We start from the raw sequence: 18,043 nt of genomic DNA on the forward strand, positions 1-18,043 counted from the left end.
AAAAACAATTTTTTTTTAAAAACAAATAAAAAAGACATCATTTAAAGTAGAATATAATCACTTAAGGATGGATTTATTAAGATGACTTAAGTATAAAAACTTACCTACACAACGGTTCTCGTCAGGCGTTGCATTATGCATTGTCAATGCATCATACATAAGGATAAAATTGTCAGCACTTCGCGGATTAATTGGGATCATTTTTGTTTTATTCTGTATCAGGATCTCAAACGGATGGTTTGAGTTTCAGAATGTTTGTTGACCTTCAATCACTAAAAATCCAGAAATCTCGTACCAGTCTCCTTCATTGATCTTTCCATAGTAATTGTCTACATAAAGTTCCGCATCTATCTTGGCATCAATCCTATTTCCCTATGATAGAAACATAATTGATTTATTTTTGTTGTTTTTCTCATTTGATATTTGGAAAAAAATAACGGCAAAATGGGATGAGGAAGAAAATTTATCCTTTCGTCTACCAAAATCAAACTTTGATAGAAAGGCTGTCCTTGAATAAAATGAGATGGCCATTCTCTAAGAATTTTCACAGCAACTTTCGGGTTACGTAAAGTAGGATTCAGATCTTTCAAGTACATCACCATCCCGATTGCCCTTTTTTTTTTTGCGTGTATTTAGAAGCAAGGAAAAGTTTCAGAGAGAAGTTTCAAATATTACAATATCTTTTGTTGTAGTTCGTATATTCATAGAACAAAGAAGATAAGGATTATAAGAATCAGAGTTATAGATTTGTGTGGATTGTATTAAAACCCGTGGTCTACACAGGGAAAGCTGCATGAGTCTTTGTTCGATAAGACTGAACAATGTTTTCGTATTTTCAGAATACTTTATTTTTAAAATTTAATCTGGACGGTTGAAACTCTAAATTTCAGATTGCATGTCTAACTTTTCTTTTTTTTTTCCAACTCGCATGCTGACATCTTTTAATTACCATGCATTGGGCTATCGTTTTTTTGTTACGATTTTTGTTGAAACTTTATTGGAAACCTAAAAGACTTTATATTCTTATTTTTTTGTAAGTATTTTATATGTAGCTATTTTTATCAAATTTTTGTTAAAAGAAAATTTATGGTTAATTTAACCATAAATCGTTATATGTAAGTAAATTAAAACCTTCATTTATATTAAAGCAAGAATTAAAAATAATCCATCTACTATTTAAATATAAAATAATCAAAATCCCCTAAAATCCCTAATAAGCCATAAAAATGAGGGAGTCAGTCTTCTATTTGTGAGTCCTCTTCCTTGGTCTCCTATAAAACAGTTAAGTAGTACATGAAAGAAGTTTAGAAACGAATTTAGAGTTCATCTAATATATAGCATGAACAGAGATGATATTCTTACAATTCCATCATTTTTGCCACCTCTGAATTATGCGGATTGAGTTTTATTCGCGTACAAACTGTAGAAGATATACTTCTTTTTCCTACAAAGTTATAACAGGATTAATTCTTTTGATACCCGATCAACAGAACTGTGCAATAAAAATAATCAAATTAAATGTATACCTTGGAAATCTTCAATAACACCCCATCGAATAACATAAATTAAACGATCACCCCAGAATGATTTTAAAGCATCGTAGAATTTTGCAGTCGTTGTTTCGAATAATTCACACCTTATTATGGTTCCACTAAAATTTCAAGAATTTAAATTGTATGTTTCAATATAATGGCTCAAGATTATGATTATATATAATATATATATATATATGAGTATTATAATTTACCTGAAATCACGAAGATCAAAAGAGATTTTGTGCTTAATTGAGTAATCCTCTCCTCTAGAATTTATTTTAAGATTTTCTTCAGTACTTTGCAGCTCATCGTCCTCTTTTTCATCCTCATCTAAATCTTAGACATATTTATCGTCATTATGATCATCGTTACCACTATCATCTGATTGATATTCGCCCTCATCATCAGTTTCTTCTTCAGTATCATCCTCTTCTTCATCCATTGTATCATAACAAAAATCATCTTCCTCATCGCTTCCTTCTTGTATATAATCATCATCGTCCTGATCTCCACAATCACTGTCATCATCAGATTCTTCAAAGATTGTGCAATCTGATTCAGAGTGATCATGAAAAGTAATGTTTTTCTTTTGCTCTGAACCATATCGGGTACAGTACTTAAATAACATACGGATATTGTCACTTTGTGTTACGTCCACATGTTTCTTATTATTTTCCAACCCCTTGATTTCCTCTTTTTATTGCAATTTTCTGAAATTACAACTGAATTCGCCAACATTTACAACCTCACCAATGACGTCTGCATAAAATTTAAATTAGTTCAAATACAAAGTATTACAAATAATAATTGAAATTAATTTCAAAATAACTAAAATAATTCCTCACCGACTAAGTAATCTTCACATTGGGTATCATCATGAATGAGATTGAAATCGACGAAATCATAGAAATCTTCCCCTCCAACAATTGAATTCTCTTTGATCTTGGTATTGTACAAAATAACAATTTTATAACGATGTGTAGTAGCTAAACATGAACCATTCTGTTCAACAACCTTAAAGTCTTCGAAATCAAGCCAATCACCAACCTTGAACTTTGAGACAAAACGATCATAAACATCTCCACGAAAGGAGCATTGGACCTTTACACCCTAATAAAATATAGTGTTAATTATTGTCGCATAATATAATTTTATATGTCAAAACATTATTCTCAAAACTTGGAAATATAACTTTAAGGTATAATTGCATATACGTTTTATTTTTGGAATATATAATGAGCTTGTGATTAGAATAAACTAAATACCTTTATATCAGATAAAACCATCTCCAAACTTGGACCTTTCTCTTCCCACAGACACAAGACCTTCACAAGAATTTTCCATTCGTATTTTGAAGAATTCAATCGCAAAACATCATCAAAAAGGCTATACCTAACCATTGTTTTTTTGTTTTCTGTCTTCTTCTTTAATTTAAGTTAAAAGCCAAAGAGAGTCGAATTGACGTATATATATATATGTAATTTAATAAATATATTATTTACATTTATTTTTTGTAAGTGATATTTAAGAATACATGTTTAGCGAATCATTTAACTAATTTGCATAGATCTCCAGGCATAATATCTCTACACTTCCCTTTATTTTAGAGATAAATAGTAAACTTCTTAATGTTTATCATTACGGCTTTAAATTTTTAATTTACATTTTCTATTTTTACATTAATCGTGATAATATATGTATTCTATTCTGTTTTGAATATAGAATACTTCTTTAATTTGTCATAACATTTATTTTTAAGATTTTATCATAACATTTATAATTATTATTTTTAATTAACAACCTTACATTAATTTAACAATAATCTTCAAATTTTTGAACGAAATTTTATCACATTTTTTTAAAATAATATTTATCATTACAGCGATTAATTGATTTATTCAAAGTTTGAAAATGATCAAGAACTTTAGAATCCGTTCGATTGTAGTGTTAATAATTGTATTCCACGTTTGGTTAATATTATAAACATACCAGATTATCATTAATAAAATAATTAGACTTTCAAAATATTACTATTTCGTAAAATATTCATCCATCTAAAACAATATTAAAAAAACAACAATTATAATATCTCAGAACATTCATCCTATTATTCTCTGATTTTTGTTCTTCTACTCTCTTCACGCCAGAATATTTGCTACGACACCAATCATTTCTTCTTCCATATGCAGTCTATTTTAAAAAAAAAATAACAATGTCATATATTATATCTAATTGAAAAAACTAATGAGAACATTTTTAGGTAATTACCGTGTATCTTAAATGGAAAAGAGACGGCTTAGATTCTTTGCGATTAATAGCTTCTCTGCATATACCACAAAAATTTAGGATTAGGGTAAAAAGATTGAACATAAACGCTAGTATCATGTTGTTATTAAAGTATTAGTATCAGGATGACTTTTAAACACAAATTGTTACCGTGTTAATACCAAAATAAGCAATTAGTAACAAACGTTGGAACATGTTTAAAACCAAGAATTAGGGTCAAGCCTCCTTTTTTAACATAAACCACTACCGAACAATAGCCGAAAGACATTGTATTGCTGACCCTGAATCTCTAATATGTTGATAAATCAAACTAACGGTGTTATATCCAAAAAAAAAAAGTATATAATTTTAAACAATAAAAAATCATTTATTTAAGAAATATACCATAAATGTTGGGATATTATTAGCACCATTCATAGTCTTTCTGCAACAATAATCAATAACTGCAAATATTAATTTGATTTTCTGAATCAGATATATAATATTAATAATATTTCTTATAAAAGTTAAAACAATACCTGTTTTTCACCATACGATCATCGGTAGAATCATCTAAATAATGTTTAAATTTTAATCATTTGATTTATTTTTAAAATAAAGCATTAGAAATAGTTAAAAATATTAACAAAAGAATTACAAAACTAACAACATACCTTTTATCAACGATGAATATGCAGAATCAAATAAAAATGTTCAATAGTCCTCGCAACCTCTACCTATCGATTTATATTTATTTATTAGAGCCACAAACACATGATTAAAATTCAATAACGATGATAGATAGTTTACTATTTAAATTACCAAACATATCTCATTAATATCAGCATCTTCAGAAGCTTTTCTGCAACTATAAAAAGGATCCTTTTAATTTAGCATCATCAAGGTATAAAGAATTAAGTTTTACGTATACCAAAAAATAAAATACCTAGCATCATCAAGGTATAAAGAATTAAGTTTTACGTATACCAAAAACTAAAATACCTAGATCTCTTGTGCGGGAACATAGAACTAAGATTACAACCATCTACTAACTCACCTGAAACATAAGAATTAGTATAATTAGTTTTTACAAAACTTTAAATAAATCAAGAAACATATACAATATAATATAAGAAGTAAAGAAACCATACATAGAGTTTTGGTAATGCTCGAACTTGCGTTCCAAACAAATACTACAGAAAGAGGATATGAATCATTAGAACACTAACACGAATACGGAAAACCATATAAAGGATCATCAAGACTATAATACATATATAATTTCAAGAACATGAGAGAATTTTAGGGTTTTTTCTTTTTTAAAGATTTCGAATTATGGAAATTGGTTAGGGTTGTACCTATTTATATATTAGTTAATAACCCATAATTTTAGGGTTTCGAATAGGTCGGTATATTTTGATTGGGTTTTATATAAAGCCCATTATTTTAGGTTTTAGGGTTTTTTAATTTATAAAATCACGTTTTGACGATTATATAGATTATATATTTTATAAATTTAATATTGTATAATTTTCTTAATTAGTTTAAAGGGTAAAAAGATCTAGTTTTGAATCTCATTAATGGCAAATTAGTAATCTTAAGTCTGAGGATGAATGTGGTGCGTTTCAGCAACCTAAATAGAGAGGAAAAGCTTCTCCGAAATATTTTTAAGGGCAATTTTCATTAAGGGTAAACGACGTCAATTTTTGTGAGATTGGCTGTGAGCTCTCTCGACTTCTCCTTTAATATATTAGATGAGACAACAGTTTGATATTTATAGATATAAAATGAATAAACAACTAGCTTGATGCTCTAGTATACAAAGTATACATATGCAAAATTAGTGACTCAAAAAAAAAAAAATTGTAGACATCAGAAGATGAAGTCACAAATGAGATATTAAGTATCACCTTGTCATCCTCCTGATGAGAATCATCATCAGAAGATGAAGAAGAATCTTTAGCAGGTTCCTATTTTTTTCCGCATTAGCAATCATAAAGTAAGTATATAAATGTCTCTCTGATATAAGTTATTCTTAAACAAAAATCCATGTCGGGTGAGCGTACCGCATCAGAAGATGATTCATCTTCAGAAGAACTTCTCTCTGCTTTCGCCGTTAAAGAATTACTTTTAGCAGCTGCATCCGGATTCTTGGTTTCAGAAACTTCCTGAAATCAATATTAAAAGAAAAGTATGCATAACTACTAACTGAACATAAACAATACTACAATATATACAACATATAAAACTTATATATATAACAATAAAGCACACTTAATTTAATCACACAAAGTTATAAACCTTCAGTGAGGTCAAAATCTTCTGTAGATCTGCATTGGTCGCCAACAAATCCACCTTTGAGGTCAAGAAATCCACTTTTGTGGTTAACAAATCCATCTTTGCTTCCATCAGCTGAAGAAAGTGAACTAATCCTTCCATTGTCTCCTGTTACATGACTAGCTATTAAAACACTACGTATGAGAACAACGGAGAAAGACTGAATTTAATCAGTAGTACTCTCCCAAGAACATGAATAGGATTCCTCGGAATACAGGTCCAACCTTGTTCTCATGTTTTTTCTTTTGCTTCTTCAGATTTGCTTTGGTCTCCAAATCATCTTTTGCCTCTCTCTTACCTAAAAGGAAACCAGCAAAGACAAAAATATTTTAACTAATTCCCTCAGCCAAAGGAGCTCTCAAAAGTAAACAAGGAGCTCATAATACAGCAAAGAGAGAGCAACAAAAAAGAAACCTAAACCTTTCTTTAACGGCTTCATGGCCTTAATCACAGCAGAATTTGCTTCAACCTGAATATATAAAGACCAAAACCAATATTCATGTTTTCTATGTGAATAAACCATTAATAGAGAAAGAGTGCTTCAAGACTGAGTAAGAAAAACAACAAAGAAGAAAGCCATAATTATGGGTAAAAAGGTTACTCTGGTGGCAGATTTCTTGCCCATGGAGAATGATATAATTCGAGCGAGAAGAGCTAACCCTACAGCTGCCTAAGATAACTTTCAATTTTAATTTAGGGCTTTATGTCGTAGTTTGTATTCTATTTTACTCTTGAACACGAAGGAGAATTTTATCCAAAGAAAAAACAAGTACGAGAATGGAGATATTGACTATAACATACATGTAAAATAGAGAATTCAAACTTAAAAAATATATTTTAAAAATCAATTAATTATATTATAAATTTGTAATTGTGTAAAAGATGACTATTTTTTGTAATTGTGTAAAAGAAGACTATTTTCGGTGAAGGTTTGGAACTGAGTCATAGGTTTCTTTGGTTTATTTTTAACTTGTCCCTTTGTTTCTTCTAGCTATTTTAGCTTTTTGTATCTGAATTATCCATTTCATTAATTCACATTCTGAGTTAAAAAAAAAAAAGAGGACAAAAACAAAATGTAAAAAAATGAATATATTGAAAAAAAATATTTATAAAGGATATTTCTAATAATTTCCCTATTAAATTAAATTAAATATGGATAGTATGAGACTGGACCTAATCGCCAGAAAGAGAAAAGTATATGATGCTTTAGTGAAGACAAAGGAAAACTAGGGTTCTTTTTAGATATTGATATGTATAAGTGAATGTTATATGTTTTTTTTGTTATTTTTCTATTTCCTTAATAAAAACAAAGTTACAATTTTGTTTTGATACATATCATGATGATATTAATGATATTTGAAATTAAACTTTATAGAATGTCTAGATTAGGACCTGCACGATGTACGGATTTTAAAACCTTCCAATAAAATTAAATTTTAAAAGAATATCTAAATATGTTGTTGTAAGTAAATATATTTTTGAAATTAAATATATAAATATTTTTAGTTAGAGAGAAACTTTTACTTTAATACACTAATTTATATTTTAAAATTATTACAATTATTACAATAATCTAAAGCTAAATTAACAACCACCAAAACTTTTAAAAACATTAATCATTATCAATATTATTATTGTCAAGTTCTAAAAACATTCCACAACTCATTCACAGAATAATTAAACTGCAAGCAACCCGTCGAAGCGTCATCTTATTATTATTCACATACAATTTTACTTTATGTTTTTTGCTCAAAAATATTTTATTGTTAAAAGACATGCTTCATCACCATCTAGAAAATGTCTGTATTGAAAAATTAAACCAAATTTTGTTCATTTACTTTCACTTTGACATAGTTTCTCTTCACCACTAAATTTTGTTTGTGATCAGTTTCTTTAGTCTCTTAAATTATTTACTCAGAAAATATTTTGGATGAAAAACTGAGAAAAAATCTACACAATTGCAATGAATTTATGACCGATCCAATAAAATTTGAGAAATTGAAAGACAATTAATTTGACATGATTGAAATGAAAAAAAAAATTGAAAATTATAAACACGATGATATATAGATCTTAGGTAATTTAGAGATATAAAATAAAAACTAAAATAAACAATGTTGTTTAATAAATTAAAATAACGTGAAAGAGCAGTAAAGTTTTTTTTAATTAATTGTAACGCTCGCGAATCGGATTTTTGGTTTGTGCATCGATCGACGCCAGGATAGTGCATCGATCAACGCCAGGAGCATCGATCGATACATATGTATGGTTTGTGTTCGGGTTAGTTATATTTTCTGCGGTTTGTTGCCGTTTGGTTAATGGAAATCTAGAGCTCGAGTATTTAAGGCCAAAACTCGACACCACTTAGAGTTTTTAGTCACTTTTGTTGTTTCTCAAAAAATAAAAAGAAGAGAAAAGTTTTAAAAAGTTATTGAGAGGGTTCTGTGAGTTTCTGGGGATTTCTAAGTTGGTTTTTGGTGTTTTTGGAGCGTGGAGAAGAAGATCTGAGTGTCCGTGTGGAGTAGAGATCGTTGGAAGGCTTGGACCTGCTTTGTGGAGGAGTGAATGCAGCTATATCGCCGTTCTCAGCAGCCTCTTCATCAGAGTCTTTAACTGCTAAAACTGAACTGCATGCAACCTTGCTAGTAGGCGGCGCTGCCTTCTGTCGTAGCAAGTTTACATTTGATGCCTAGTAAACAAAGTACATATGCAAAATTTAGGGATTATAAAAAATAATAATAAGACATAACAAGAATGAGATATAAGTATCACCTTGTCATCCTGAAAATCATCTTCTGACTCATCCTCAGAAGATGAAGAAGAATCTTTAGCAGGATCCTTTGAAGGCTCCTATTTTTTTTTCCATTAGCAAACACAATTAAGTTTATACATGTCGCTCTAAGTTGTTTGTAAACAAAAAATCCTTGTTGAGTGTGTACCTCATCAGAAGTATAAAGTATCACATTTTCATCCTGAGAATCATCTTCTGTTTCATCCTCAGACGAACTGCTCTCTGCTTTCGCCGTCAAAGAACCATTGGTTTCAGCAACTTCCTGAAATTAATGTTAGGAAAGTAGGCATAGCTACTAATTGAACATGAACAATACTACGATTTAAACAACATATAGAACTTATATAAAGTTAAATTCACATAAGTTCAAACCTTCAGTGAGATCAAAATCTCTTGTAGATCTGCATTGGTCGCCAACAAATCCACCTTTGAGGTCAACAGATCCACTTTTGTAATTAACAAATCCATCTTTGCTTCCATCAGCTGAAGAAAGTCCATTGTCTCCTGTTACATAACTAGCCATTAAAACACTATGTAAGAGAATAAATAACTGAGAATGACTGAATTTAATCAGTACTCTCTCAAGAACGTTAGGATTCCTCCGAATATTTAACCTTGTTCTCAGAATTTTTCTTTGGATTTTTCTTTTGCTTCTTCAATTTTACTTTGGTCTCCAAATCATCTTCTGCCTCTCTCTTACCTTAAAAGAACACCAGCAAGGATAGGATATTTTTTCAATCATCTTCTTTGTATAAGATATTTTTTTTCACTTTTAAAATTGAGTTTTATTTTATTATAATTTTTGAAACTTGACGAAGAGTTACATAATTGTATTTTAAAACTCAATCATCTTCTTCGTATAAGATATTTTTTTCACTTTTAAAATTGAGTTTTATTTTATTATAATCTTTGAAACTTGACGAAGAGTTACATAATTGTATTTTAAAACTCAATCATCTTCTTCGTATAAGATATTTTTTTCACTTTTAAAATTGAGTTTTATTTTATTATAATTTTTGAAACTTGAGGAAGAGTTACATAATTGTATTTTAGGTCTTAACATACATTTTAGGTCTAAAATTGTATTTTATTTTAATGTTTGAATAAATTGTGGGAGACTTTTGTCTCCTCCACTCATACCAAAAAATAAAATAATAATCTATATATATATTTTTTGAAACATTTATAACATAAATTTTGAAATTCAAACTTATTTACAAGTATGTCATTAGCATTAAATATTTTTAATTTTAATTTATAAATATGGTTTGATTATATTTCTCTCTCTTCCTAAGGCCAAGCCCATGTCTCAAACTAATACTTTTAAAGTATTTACGCAAACAATCATTATTACTAACTAACCATTATTAGTTTGTTGTTAAGGTTCACCTACACAACAACAACATTTTATTAACATTGTTACTACCCATGTCTCCTTAGCTTAGAAATAGTTGGTGCGCCTTATTTTGTTGTGCTTCAATGGTCACCTACGAATAAAAAGCATTTTATTTACATAGATATGAGTCATTATCATGTTTATTTTATTTACAGATCAACCCCAATTTTAAAAATGTGGTTTTTGTTTTTAAATGCAATCTTTGTTACCAAATTCTTCTATTACAGAGTATATGAGACAAACAAAAAAAATTCTAATACGAAGATACCCACATACAATTCTAATGAAACAAACATATCCCACTAATCCAATTCAACAAAACTGCAATAAACCCATGAGTTAAAATAAAAAATAGAAATACCCAAATCTGTAGAAAACAAAGAAGCCGAAACTTGAATCTTTAAATTGAAGAAAGTAATAGAAAATAAAGATGAAATTGAAGAATAATCAAAAAATGATTGTTTATGGTCGAATTACAAGCAGTACCTTAAGCACGAAAATAGTGACGACAATGGTGGGAGCCTGTGACTTAGACTGAGTAGCGAGATCCAGCCATCCAGGCGGCATTAGACGTGTCGGAAAAGGGGTTGCTAGGAGTAAAAACCTAAACTTGCCGGGGCTTCGTCGGAGCTTTGTCGGATTCACTGAAGTGTCTTTGTTGAGGTCCAAAAAGGGGTTACACGTTTTCTACTTTACCAAAACTAATAACTCTTCGTTTTCTATTTTTTACTAACTCATCGTATTACTTAAACAAACCAGAAAAATGACTTCTTCATTACAATGATGCTCTTTATTTGCTAATTAAAATTTATTTTGGCGTTTAAAAATCATTTGCAAAATATGAAAATAATAGGTTAGAAATTACTTATATATCAACTTATGGATTTAATCTTTAAAAATACAATAAATTGAATTATTTAACTTTAAGAATAAATAAAAATGTAACATGTAAAAGTAAAAAATTATCTTGTGGGTTACTAAAGTAATTTAAGTAAATACTAAATTAAATACTTCTGTCAAAAAATTGTTTTAAATAATTTTTGTTTTGAGTATCATGAGTTATATAGCAGGACAGATTTAGGTTGATATATATATAAATTAAAATATTATTAATTTTGTGTTTATCTTATTATTATTTTATTAACACCATCAATATATTAAAAAAAAAACTCCATCAATATTAGAATATTAAAAAGTTTAATTAAATTACGCTTATGTAAATCACAGATTAAATCCTAAAATTAACAATCTAATTTCAAACACTAAACAAAATCAACAAACAATTATAATTTAAAATTTAAAAGTTTTCGTTCAAGAAAAAATTGTTTCGCGGTGTACCGCAGGTGAAAATCTAGTTAAGTTACATAATCGAAACTTGATTATCGCTTGATCCTACGACATTGGAAATTTGTATGAAGAATCACTAAAAAAACGAAATTGCATTATTCATGGTAATATATATATATACTAGATTAAGACACATGCATAAATTAAGAGCACGGGTTGAAATTTCTTTTATTTATATTATAATTTTAGAATAAAATATAATTTATATGATTGTTTTTAAAAGTTTTTTTTTGAATAAAACATTATGCAATTAAATCAAATGCTAAATATGATGGCTTGAAAAAAACATCTATTTTGTAAGTTTGATATTGTTAATTTTGTAATCTTATGTATGAGAAATTGTTATGTTTGTTGTTTGTTTTTATTTTAATTTTTGAACATGTTTGGTTAAAGTTTTTTAATATGACCCGTGCTTAGGTAAGATTTTATTTTCAACTGCACAATAAGATCTTGGAAATCACGATTAAATGTGATAAATTGCCAAGATTTTATTCTTTTTATGCCTAATAGTAAAAAAAATTATTTTGTAACAATACATAGAATATTAAAAATTTTATTTTGGAAATTGTATAAATCATTGGAATATTCGTTTTAAGAGGATTATTTGGGATATTCTTTACAGTATTCATTTAGTCCAAAGATTGACCAATTTAATCTATAAGCTTTTTTTGTAACCAACCTATATTTAATTTATAACATATTTTGTAACCAATTTATAAAAATTATATAATATACAAAAAAGTTGTCTACTTCCGTTTTATCATATAAGGCATATATATTTTGTGGCCCGTGCTTTATTGAATAGTTTTTGTCATTCCCATTGATTCTCATGTGTAGATTAAAAAATTATAAGAGAAATGGATATATCAAAATAATGGAATGAAAACTGTTCAAATTTGTTTTATGAAAACAAAACCTCGGAGCATTGGAAACAGAAAAACGTTTTTCGCTAAGCATTTTGACAAATCGAAAATGTCAAAAGTAATAATAAAATACTTGTTATGTGAAAACGCAACAGAAAACGTGTTTGTAAGAGAAATCGAATCTGTCATACGGTTCTAATGGTTATTATATGAAAACTCAATCTGACTTTGCCATTCATGGCTATTTAAACTAAGTTTATTTTCCTCGATCTCCAAATACTCAACAGGTGCTACACCGGCGAAGACCTCCACAACGGCCACCGCGAAATCGGCCGCCTACGTAAAGTCCGCCAAGCCTGCCAAAACGTCCGCTAAAACGATCGCCAAGACCTCGATCACTACCAGAATAGCCAGGGGAGGAATCTCTCATCAGTAGAGCCGTCTTAACTACAAGTTCCTTTCCCAACATAATACTACCATTAAGTTCCAACGCCTTTTTTGCGTCTTCTTTTAGATCAATGTAAGCAAATCTGTCAAAAAGAAAAAATACAACATAGCTTATATATATAGTCAAAAGGTTTTAATTTATAAGTTGTCATAAACTTGAGGAGGAAGTAACAAAACCCTTTGACAGCACCGGTTACAATGCTTGTTGGAACAAAAACTCTTGTGATCTCTCCACAGTCACTGAAATGTTTACTTAATGCAGTCTTGATATCATCCTCCGGAAGCGAAGAGCCGAATCCTTCAACGTAAATCGTTTGAACACTGCCACACCACAAATGTCAGTGGTGATACGTCCGAGAGAGACCATTATCAGCACAAGAACATTTTTACGTAACAAATCTCGCAAACATCGAAAAATCAGTTCACCTGCTTTGTGAAGGAGTGGATGCATCTGTATTGCCACTACTAGCAGCCACTTCTTCAGAATCTTTATCTGTTGAATCTGAACTGCTTGCATCCTTGCTAGTAAGCGGAGCTTCCTTGATCTGTCGTAGAAGGTTTACATTTTTATAAACAAGTAATGAGAGAACCATTTGATATTATATATATATATATATAGATACAAAATAAATATAAAGCAAAAGACTAAGTAAAAATAACTGAAAACTGATTAATAACACTACGAAAGACGCCTAAATTTAATCAATACTCTCTCAAGAACAATAGTATTCTTTATTTAGAATCGGACCTTGTTCTCAGATTCTTTTTTTTGCTTCTTCAGTTTAATTACTTTGATTTCCAAATCATCTTCTTTCTCTCTCTTACCTAAAAGAACACAAGCGAAAGAAAAAAAACTAAAAATCAAGATTCACAAATCAATAATATACTGTACTTCAGAGGGAGTAGCCAGACATGATTACGGCCCCGTCCACATAATTTCTTGGTCCCTAGGCATATAATTTTTTCCATATAACTACATATACTGATATACCCAAGAACACATATTATATATGTAAGTGGGTTTAATACAATAAAATAACTTATTCCCTCAGCCAAAGCAGCACAAGTAAATAAGGAGAGAGCAACACAAAAAGAAACCTGATTTTCTTACCTTTGTTAAACGGCTTCATGGCCTTAACCAAAGCAGGATCAGCTTCAACCCTAAAAACATGAAAAAGCAAAACAAATTCCCAGTAGCTTTGTGAATAAACCAGAGCTATCAAGACTGATCGTAAGAAGAAGAACAAAAAGGACAAACTCTTATCGTTACAAATTAATTACTTTGGTGGCAGATTTCGTGCTAGACTTGCCCATGGAGAATGATGATTAAGGAGAAAAGCACAAAGCGACCTTAATTAGGTTTTCGAGAGAGAGAGAAAAAACCCAAATTGTATTTTTCACTTTTGGGGATTTTGGTCTTAAATTTTACTATTTTATACTAGGAAACTTGACCAAGAGTTACATAATTGTACTTTAGGTCTTTTTTTTTGGCTGACAATTGTACATATTTTAGGTCTTATATTGTATATTACTATGTTCGAACCCGCGGTATACCGCGGGTCAAATGTTTTATAATTTGTAAGTTATAATTTTTTATGTTTATTAGTCATAAGGTAGATTAGTTTGCAATTAATTAGTAACTATTTCAAACATCAAATTAAAAATAGTTATAATATGAGTATAACTTAAAAGTGTATTATATTGTTAATATAATTTAAATCTTTTAGCTAAATAGGATTATTATTTTTAAATTTTTTTTTTATACATTAAAATGTGTAGTGTTTAAAAATTGTAATTAATATATAGTATGAAGTTTTGTTTGTGTATTTAGTTTGGAAGTATATTTTGGGATATTGTAACAATCAGTAGATTCACATTACTAATATTGTAATGGTACTTTGTGTAGACATATGATAATCATGTCCTAAATATTCAATTATTTAGGACAATTCATAAGTAATAATAATATAGACATGTGAACGAAAACAAAAGAAAGGAAAAGACCAAGCTTAAAAAAAAAAAAGACACTCGAGTTTTGTTGAGTTTTCTTTACGGACTATCTGTTTTGTTTTTTTTACCTTCTTCTTTTATTTTTATTTAAAAAGGAACAAACATTTTTTTTTTCTTTTATCGAAGAACGGAACCCAAAATCTCAGATCATGATTGTACAACAAATTCTCACCTTCTAGATCTCTATATTCGATTGCTTATTGATCTACTTACTCGAATTCAATCCGAGATGGTTGATTTCAATCTCCGATCTTGTTGCTTGGTAAGTTCTTGATTAAAAACTCTTTGTATTCGGTCTTCTCAATAATTGGATTATTTGATACTTCCAAACATATAATCGGAATTGTATCTCTTTCCCTTTCAACTATTGTTCAATTTGTAAGTGTAACTAAGTTCGAATTTACAATCTAAATTTTCGTCCAGAGGGTTATATCGATATATTCAATTCACTCTATTACAATCTGACCTTAAATTCGATTTTTAGGGTCTGTGTTTTGAAATTTTTTGTTATAAGATGAATTCAGATCTTAACCAATTTATCTCTTAGAGGTATTTCCTGAAGTTGGTAAAGTATAATGATTCAACACCAAAGCAAGATAAGTTCGAGTTTGATTTTGTTTATCCAAATTACAATATTCTTTAAACTTCCTAATACAATAATATATGTTCTTTCCATGTATACAACGATTCTGCATAAAGCTGGAGTTATAACATCAACAATTACAGACAAATAAAAGGAAACAGTGATGACGTCTTACTCGGTTAGTTACATTCCTCTCTGTTTTTGGCATTGTTTGTTAAATTAGTCTATGAATGAATGGTCATGTGAAAACAAATAACCAAAACAAAAGATTTTATCACCCCTAAAAAAATTAAAACACCATTGTTTTGTTTTAGTTGGTCTATGCTTATTTCAGATAACAGTATAATACGAAATATTAAGTATATTAAGTAAATTTCTTCAAATACGAAACAAACCAAACATCCCCAAAATGTTTAACTAATAGAAGACTGGAAAAACAAAATTCACACTTTCAATTTCAAAATTTAAAACAACAAACACCAAACCAGACCTTACTTCCATAGATTTTGAAAAATTTCCTTGAACACAACATTCATCGTTTGCTTTGTTGTCCCTCCATCTTTATCTAAGATAAGCACTTTCAAACTATTTTTCGATGTGACCCTAGAAAGGGCCACATATAATTGGCCATGAGAAAACACTGGTCGAGGTAGAAAAAGACCAACTTCTTCGAGTGATTGTCCTTGACTCTTGTTTATAGTCATCGCAAAAGCTACAGACAATGGAAATTGTCTTCTTCTCATCCGGAAAGGCAGTTTAGTATCAGTCAGTTTAATTAAATCCTTTGGAATTAACATTTTCTCTCCAACTCTTTCACCGGTAATAACGCAAGCTTCTAGGACATTAATTCCCATCTGAATAATCTGCAATCGTTTACCGTTGCATAAACCACCTTTAGGATCTATATTTCTCAGTAATATTACAGGATCACCAATCTTAAGACGAAGACTGTGATTTGGCAGCCCTGAGAGCTTTATACTATTTAAGAAGTCAGAACTGAAAACAGGGTTGTTTATTGATCCGCTGTCCTGAGGATCAATACTATCAGCAATTAAGTACACCATTTCTTCACCTGTATAGATATATGATCACGTTATTATTGTATTTAACTAAGATCGGAAAAACTAAAAATCCAGCTGATTTAAAAGTAGATACTAACCTTGGAGCTTCTCAAGCAGTCTTTCATTGATGGTGTTAACATCACTATTTGTTGGACATAAAATAGCTCTTGTTTGGAAAAACTTCGGATCTGTTTTTGTATGCAACTTTTCCAAATCACCATATATGGCCCTACTTATAGAATCAATAGAATCAACTACATCTATTATTAGCAATTCTTCTGGAATATCAATAAGAGCTTCCCCATCGTTTGTTTCGGGAATTTTCCCATCTCCAACAGCTAGAATCCAATCAGAAAACTCCTTTATATTCCTTGCTTCAATCTCTGTCATATTCTTTGACATAAGCCGCATATTCTTCGTCAAAGACAGAACCTTACAATGTTACCATAGATACAAAGAGTTCAATGAAGCTAGAACAATCTGAGCCCTACCAACACCATTTATTACAGGTAATACATGTCTGAAGTCGCCTCCAAATACAACTACATTTCCACCAAACAGCTTGTTGTCTGCATTTCTCATTATATCTGATAAACTTCTATCCAGATTCTCAAAACAATATCTGCTCATCATTAGTGCTTCGTCCCATATGATGAGAGACGCTTCTTTCAACATCTTAGCCAAATCTGAAGTAGGATTGATATTACAGGTTGTAAAATCATCAGGATTTATAGGGATACAAAACCTTGAGTGTGCAGTCCTTCCACCCTCTAACAGCAAAGAATCTATACCACTTAGGCAACATTTATAGCTATCAATCCCCTGTATCTAACAGCTGCAGAAAGAGTTTTCCACATAAAAGTCTTTCCTGTTCCACCAAAACCGTAAACAAAAAAGACTCCTCCACAGTCATTTAAAATAGCTACCATTATCTCATCATATATTTCCCTTTGCTCAGACGTCATCAACTCTATCCATTCATCATGTTTTTCTTTCAATTCATCACGATTGTAGTTCTTCTCCTCTGTTATATAACGGTTGGAATGATCTAAACCTATGCTGTTTGGCTTTGGCATTTCTTCAATTTCTTTCAGAGTTCCACCATTGCATAACAATATCTCTTCAATTTCTTGAAGCGTATAATTCTTCTTCTCCTCATCTGTTAAATTTAAATCTGCAATATCAAAAATATATGGAAATATAATTAGTTTCTTAGTTTTCGCAAACCGTACATACGGATGAGATTATCAAACAAAAATACAATACAAATAATTAGAAACCAGGATTATTGTATTTTTCTCTTTTCTTAGCTTCAATGTCTTCTAATAAAACATGCCATGTTTCTTCCCACACATGTAGTGGCCTTGATAAACAACAATCTAGAAGCATCATAGCAAAAAGATTCCGA

The 18,043-nt window shown here is 29.7% G+C and overlaps 1 pseudogene; it reads right to left on the reverse strand.

Annotated features, from left to right (window-relative positions):
* Window positions 1-12,814: 12,814 nt before the first annotated feature.
* Window positions 12,815-18,027, reverse strand: LOC104709540 (ATP-dependent DNA helicase RRM3-like; annotated as a pseudogene).
* Between the last annotated feature and the right edge of the window lie 16 nt (window positions 18,028-18,043).

This window comes from Camelina sativa, chromosome 8 (assembly GCF_030686135.1).
Source record: "Camelina sativa cultivar CO46 ecotype springtype chromosome 8, ASM3068613v1".
Lineage (NCBI taxonomy): Eukaryota > Viridiplantae > Streptophyta > Magnoliopsida > Brassicales > Brassicaceae > Camelina > Camelina sativa.